This window comes from Crinia signifera, chromosome 12 (genome assembly GCF_055691185.1).
Source record: "Crinia signifera chromosome 12, ASM5569118v1, whole genome shotgun sequence".
Classification (NCBI taxonomy): domain Eukaryota; kingdom Metazoa; phylum Chordata; class Amphibia; order Anura; family Myobatrachidae; genus Crinia; species Crinia signifera.
In genome coordinates, this window is record NC_139228.1 from 29,435,114 (window position 1) to 29,442,624 (window position 7,511).

The 7,511-nt window shown below is 44.4% G+C and overlaps 1 protein-coding gene across 1 annotated transcript in view; it reads right to left on the minus strand.

The window, feature by feature from the left end:
• Positions 1-2,585, minus strand: part of LOC146049740 (carbohydrate sulfotransferase 9-like) — a 131,692-nt gene extending 129,107 nt beyond the window's left edge. The window contains exon 1 of the mRNA XM_083166349.1: positions 2,364-2,585. The gene's annotated coding sequence lies outside the window, so the exon portion shown is untranslated. The remainder of the gene's footprint in view (positions 1-2,363) is intronic.
• Between the last annotated feature and the right edge of the window lie 4,926 nt (positions 2,586-7,511).

Here is a 7,511-nt window from a genome sequence, read left to right on the forward strand (position 1 = left end):
ATGGGTACTTGGGTAGTTTCACGGCGCCAGCATGGCGCTGTGCTACTTCCGGGTTGTACGCTCGCCACAACTATCTTAAATAAAGTAACTTAACTCCATGCCAACATGGATAGTTCATACCCCCACTATCCATGTTGGCATGGAGTTGATTTTAGATAGCGTGGCGAACGTAGCGAGCCACCGAGCCCGCAGCGTGGGCGAGCGAAGCGAGCCCCGCAAGGGGACTCAGACGCTGGCGCCGTGAAACTACAGAAGTACCGGAGAATGTGCAAACAAAGCGTTTATTGAACTACTGCGCATGCATGCTGTAAACATTTCAATAGTGCCTGAAAATGCGTATGGATTGCAAATGCAAACTGGCTGGAGCATAACTGATAAAAAGCCAGCGTTTGGGGGTGGTAACCTGCCGTTTTCTGGGAGTGGTTGGAAAAACGCAGGCGTGCCCAGGCGTTTTCTGGGTGGGTCTCTGACATCAGCGCTGGCCTCGATCACCCTGTCTCAGATTAGTGGAAGGGTCAGAGCTGGGTGCCTTGTGAGGTAAAGGAAACTGCGCGCTCCTTGGCCTGGCCACTCCCAGAAAATGAGGGCATCACACCCCCATTTCCCAAAAACACCAGCCGCCCCTGTCCCCCATGCGTCAATTAGGCATTCATGAAATTAAGAAGTGCTCGCAGAACCCGTCCTGCACATGTGCAGAATGGATCCTGGGCGTGCACAGTTTCCCGACAATCAGGAAAGTGCGCGACGGATACAATACAATCAGTCCTGAATCAGGCCCTGTATTTGGTAATGCAGGATAGGTGTCTGCAATCTGATTCCTCAGTAAGCCATACTTGTGATGAACACTGATAAAGAGAGCCAGAGAATGCAGACATGTCAACAGCAGCCTAGGACATTACCCATGACATGCAACCATGGACTGCTGTGCGTTGTGTCTATGCACAAACTACAGAGAGCTGAAGTGTGAGATTTGTGTTTCATGTTTTAAAAAAAATGAAGAACAAGTCATAGAAATGTCACTTAAGTATTATTCACTGGTAAATTGTGCCAGTGACGTCCCCTTCTACTCTGCGGAGCTTTCATCCACTTTAAGTACTTGCCAAACTGTACAGATGCATGATGGGGGTTTCAGAATTACTCTTTCATCATTTGTTTTTCCTTTGATCTTATGAAATGCACATATTTATTGTCAGTCTGTTGAATACACCCTGTATGGCTCACCTCCCACCATGTAACCTTTTTAGTGCACCCAACATGGCTGCCTCACCTGACTGGCAAGATGTTGAGTACAGCCTGAATTGCGCTTCTGTGGCTGAGGTGGTGAAGCCACAGCAGCACCTGAGCCTGACCCTGACTCTATTACTAAAAGCCTGAGTCAGCTGGCACCTGCGCTGGTGTTAGACTTCGCCACTAATAGCCGCTTTTCCAGGGTAAACTAGCTCCAGCCTGTACTTGGATGCCACCTGGTCTTTCACGGCGACACAAAGTCCCAACCGAGTCAGGGTACTAGTAAGCGGATATCTGACTAGAATACACAAAGATAACTAGGCTCTGCACATGAACATGGACTACAATATGCAACCTTGCAGACAAGGACCGAACACAGGGGAAGGGGTCATCTATTAGAATGAACTTAGGTCTACAGTCATTAGGTCGACTGGCAGGAAGGTCGACCTGACTTAAGGTCGACATGGGCCAAGGTCGACATGACTTAAGGTCGAATTTGCATAAAGGTCGACTGGTCATAAGGTCGACATGGGTTTTTCACTGTTTTTTGAGCCGACATGTGCCGACAGGCGGTATTTCATGCCCTACCATCCACTAGGGCGTGGTGGGAGAATAAAATAGTGTGCCGAGCGCAGCGAGGCACCGTGCCCGAAGCATTGCGAGTGAAGCGAGCGATGCGAGGGTCCGATTCTCATTGCCAACTGTGTCCATGTCGACTGTGTCGACATTCGGATCAAAAAACAGTGAAAAACCCATGTCGACCTTATGACCAGTCGACCTTCCTCATGTCGACCTTTATGCAAATTCGACCTTAAGTCATGTCGACCTTGGCCCATGTCGACCTTAAGTCAGGTCGACCTTCCTGCCAGTCGACCTAGTGGGCTCGACCTAATGACTGTAGACTTAAGTTCATTCTGACAGATGTCCCGATTCCGAACACAGGATATGCGCCCTTTACCACTATAATGCAGATCCATCGCAATAAACCAAACCAAAACTATAACCAAGGTATTGCGGATAGGTTTGCAACCTGGCCACACTACTCAAGTACAAGAGCTATGACCCCAGCTGGTGCTGTGATTGTAATGAAAGCTGCGACTTCCACCACAATGTGTGGGGAAGCTGCTGGTACTCACAGAAGCTGGACACAGACCAGATACAATGGTTCTCTGACAGAGGCAGGATCTCAGACTGGAGGCAATCTAGGACACAGTTGCTCCACTGAAGTCTTAAATACCCAGGCTGGAATACCCTGAACTGAGGGGTCTCCCTCATGAGTACTGTTCTGGCAATTCCTTCCAAATCGAATGAATTTGGACAACCTTGTAAGGTATGGTAGTATATCCCAAGGGCCAAGGTTGATATCAAATGAGAGTGCCCGGTTGACTGCACAATGAAGCTGTATCAGGGACACTCCTGCTTTCTGATTGGTCAGGGCCTGATGTATCAAGCTTCAAAAAGTGATAAAGAGGAGAGTAATAAACAACCAGCCAATCAGCTCCTACTTGTAATTTTTCAAACCCAGCCTGTAACATTGCCGGTAGGAGCTGATTGGCTGGCAGTTTATCATTCTTCGTTTTATCATTTTTTGAAGCTTGATACATCTGGCCCTAAACCTCACTCTGTTGCACCAGGCATTACAGGGTGGTGGAAAGTTACCTCATTAGGGGCCTTATTTTGGTTCACTCTTTCTGACAAAATCCTTCTTAGATGGACAAAACCATGTGCACTGCAGGGGGGGCAGATGTAAAATGTGCAGAGAGAATTAGATTTGGGTGAGTTATTTTGTTTCTGTGAAGGGAAAATACTGGCTGCTTTATTTTTACACTGCAATATAGATCTCACTTTGAAGTAAAACCCCACCCAAATCTAATTATATCTGCACAAGTTACATCTGCCCCACCTGCAGTGCACATGGTTTTGTCCATCTAAGAAGGATTTTGTCAGAAAGAATGAACCAAAATAAGGCCCTAGATGAGAGAGTGTCAGAAGGATATCGTAGGCAAGGTAGTGTCAGGGAATGGGTGTATGAACTTCTGCTTTTGGGGATCTGCCTCTGGCATCGAATCCTCAATGAGAGAGTCCAAGATAGAACAAGGAGTGGTTTAGTAAGAAGTTCGATAGATAGATACTATCCATGTACTGTCCATTAAGTATTTTAAATAAATAGATACTATCATGTATCAAATAACTGAGCAGGTGTTGTGTCAAAATAAGTAAATGTAACTCTTCTTTGCTACTCAGTGTAGGGTTTTGTCTGCCCTCTAGCTACTCTATAATACACTGACAAATAGCATCAATATGTGCATGTTGCTGTTTGTCTAATACCAGACTCCGCTTGTAATACACTAAGTGGGGTATTGTTTGCCCACTAGATACTAGGGGATACACAGAACTATACAAATAGCATATATATATATATATATATATATATATATATATATATATATATATATATATATATACATACACACGTCTCAAGTTGCTGGGTTTAATACTGACATTCATGAAATATAGTTTCACTTGAAAAGAATGAGAGGAACTACTGTACCATGGTAAGGAAATAGTGAGTAAGAAAAAGTGAAGTATAACTACAGAAATTATTGTAAGTAGTTTGTCACATTGGTTCTTCTATGAATTACATGCTATATGGGGCAGTACGGATATTATAAGCATTACTGCCTCACAGCGCTGAGGTCATGGGTTCAATTCCCACCATGGTTCTAACTGTGTGGAGTTTGTATATTCTCCCCGTACCTGTGTGGGTTTACTCCGGGTACTCCGGTTTCCACACACAATCCAAACATATACTGGTAGGTTATTTGGCTCCTAAAACATTAACCCTAGAATGAATGTGTGTGTGTACATGTGGTAGGGAATATAGAGTGTAAGCTCCACTGGGGCAGGGACTGATGTGAATGTTCTAATATTCTCTGTACAGCGATGCGTAATATGTATGCACTATATAAGAAACTGATAATAAATAATGATTACTATCTGTGCGGTTCCTTTTACATTCACTACGGCAATAAAGTGATTGTAGGTTGCTATCAGTAAATAGATCTAAAGTCATGTGTAGAAGAATCTTTGTTGCCCTCTTGTGGAATAACAGAAAAATGGCAGCAAAAGCGATTGGCAAATAGGTATTGGGCATGTGATAGTGGAGGTCATTCTGCAAAATTCACAGCTTTGTGGGTCAAGTAAACACCACCCGCCGCCCGCACAAATTCCAGTTTCACCTGCATATATGCAAATGGATATTTAGCATAAACATCTATTCGCAGCTTGCGTGCATGGATGAAATGATTCTATGGCCGCCGACCATCGAAAGATTTCTAAGGAGTTTGCAAATCTAAGTCGTCTCTGGTGACTTAGATATGCAGAGCCTTGGTACAGGAAGAGGGCGGGGAGCTGACATCCGGTGACGTCAGCTTCCCGCCCCCCGGCGGCCGCGCCATGGTCAAATTACCATGGCAACGCCAAGCACAGTTCAAAATTCATATAGGGGAGCCACACCCCCTGCCAGTGAGTCAGTTTGGAATGGCAGTTGGTGTAGCTCCCCTATTAAATGTTGTACTGTGCTGCAGCCTACATCTGGAGTTGCCACTGGTTGTAACTATTACAAATGAATAACTGCTGATTGTTTGGTTCTAGAGCAGTGGTTTCTAGACTGTGTGCCTAAGCACCCTGGGTTGCTGCATGGCTCTTGCAGGGGAGCCCCAATGGTCAAGGACCGAATCAAATTATTTATGATCAATGTGATAGGCATACCTCCCAACTTTTGTCATTCCAAAATCAGGACCTGCCGTGCCTTTGTCACTGCCGGCCCAGGAGGGGGCCGAGCTAATGGGACCGGTGCTCATGGCCTCATATTTTGGGGTGTGGCTTAGCACCAGGACCCCCTAGTCTGCTCCCTGCACTGAAGAGATGCCATGCCCGTCTTCATTGATCATCGACTGCCCCACCCTCCAACTGTCCACCCCCCTGCCTGTGGGACACTAACACCTGTGGGAGGAACAGCGGGAAAGTATCCAAATAGCAGGACTGTCCCGCTGTAATAGGGACAACTGTGAGGTATGTGATAGGTAAAACCAAGTCTAGTAGCTGCTAATCATCAAACATGTGGACAATCAGAAGCACGACTGTACCCCAACACTTAACGGACCATAAAAATGCATATCACTGGGCCGATGATTGTGTCTGACATCACAACATGGTCTGCATTTCAAATTAATGGCCCATATATCGGACAATGTGTACCCAGCATTTGCAGAAGGCTGATATGGATTCCAGACTCTGAACTCTTGTACCGTGTGGTATTACTGTGCCATTGGTTCCAGTCCAATAACATGTGCCATTGATTCAAGCCTATTACCTGTACCCTCGGTCCGAGCTTACATCTAGTACCTACCTTAACTGTGCTGTCAGGTAAACCAATACCTACATGTTGGGAGCAGCGAACCCAAACTCCCTGAAGATGATCACTGGCATGTTAGACTCCGCTCTTCTATCCTGAGCATCTGCCAATTCCGTACTACCCGTCTGTGTCACCACCACGGTCCACTCAGTATCTATGGTCTATCTGCAAGCTCCAGGCCTCAGTTCTCCATACTCCTGCTTGGGAACTACCTGAAACCTCCGTTTCCACCACTGGTCCACATGAGTCATAGATGGGAACAGCAATCAAATCCGGCACAAGAAGATTTAGTCTATTCAAAAACATTTTTGAAAATATTGTGTAGTTTGTGCTGAGCGTTCATGAGGAATGTGTGTAGCTGGCCCTATGTAAGTGACTGAAGAGTCATTGCAGGTGCCTGCTGTTAAATAATGCTTGATGAAGAGGGTACTTAGACAGAATGGGTGGATATATAACAGACATTGCATCCGTGAAAAACTGTAGTGTCTATCCTGAAGACCAAGCTGAATAGTCAGATATACCTGTTTAAAAGTGAAGATATTTCCTATGTCTAGGTGCTCTGGTGGGATGCTCTCTGTATTGTACAGTAATCATCAGAAAGCTCACTGTACTATATATCAGCCAGTAAGATTAGCAAAACCACTTCTTCACAATATTCATTATGTACATTTTATTGTGTGGCATATTGATAGAAGGGCTCCTTTTGCCAAGTCCCAGGCCCCACAGCACCCAATGTGGAGCATGAAAATGGGGGGGGGGGTGTGGATTTGGAAGAGGTCATGCACCTGCCTCCATATGGCTTCCACTGCTGCTTCCTTCGGTACGTGTAAGCAAGGGGGCGGGACCTCACACTAAATCATCTCCAGCGGCAACCCCTTGCAATCTATTGAGTTACTGCAACACAAACATTTCGGCCAATTATGTTAAATATTGCAGAACATTAAACGGTTGAAAATGAAACAGTAATTAGCACAACGAATTGATGTAAAATAGATATTTATTTTTCAAGAGCAATTCGCTTTTGGTAATGTTATGTGGTTTGTCTTCTTTCGGTGGTGTTTTCGACCTTCAAACACCTCAAAAGCATAAAAACATTCTGTAAACATGCCGACACACTGTACGATTGTCTCTGTGTCAAAATGACCTACATCAATATGGTACTGTATAAAACAATATTTAATTAAGCATCAAAGCACAGCAAGTACAAATTACATGTATTTTAGACCAATGGAGGGAGAACATTTCTTTACATTACATATCACGAATACTGTATTTTATTGTTTTGTAAAAGTCATTGTCAAGAAGTAAATGGCTGACTTCAGTCATTTAGCACACAGGTTATTTTCTTTTTCCACCAGACGATAGACACACTAAGAACTAGTACTGATAGGTGGTTCAATGTACTAAGAGAGAGAGGAGAGAAAAAGTGGGCAGAGACTACCAACTAACCCTGTAAACATAGCTAGTAACATGGCAGGTAGAAGCTGATTGGCTGGTACTTTATCTCCGCCCACATTTTCTCGCCAACGCTTAGCACAAAGACCATTGCATTTTGTTGACATCTTAATTTCCAGTATTTAAAGATTTTAAAGGCTGGATCACTTTTACCTCATAAATGTCAAAACATACTGTGTGTGTGTGTGTGTGTGTGTGTGTGTGTGTGTGTGTGTGTGTGTGTGTGTGTGTGTGTGTGTGTTTGTGTCCCTTGCGCAATAACAAAGTACATAAACATCTTTCTGGTAAAGGTTCTTCCCTGCTAAAAATGCCAATTTAAGTTTCTATCAAATAACATAGCTAAAATCCATTTATTAACAAGTTAGAAGATGGAAGCACATACTGCTAGCTATTGACATTACGTTGTGTTAGG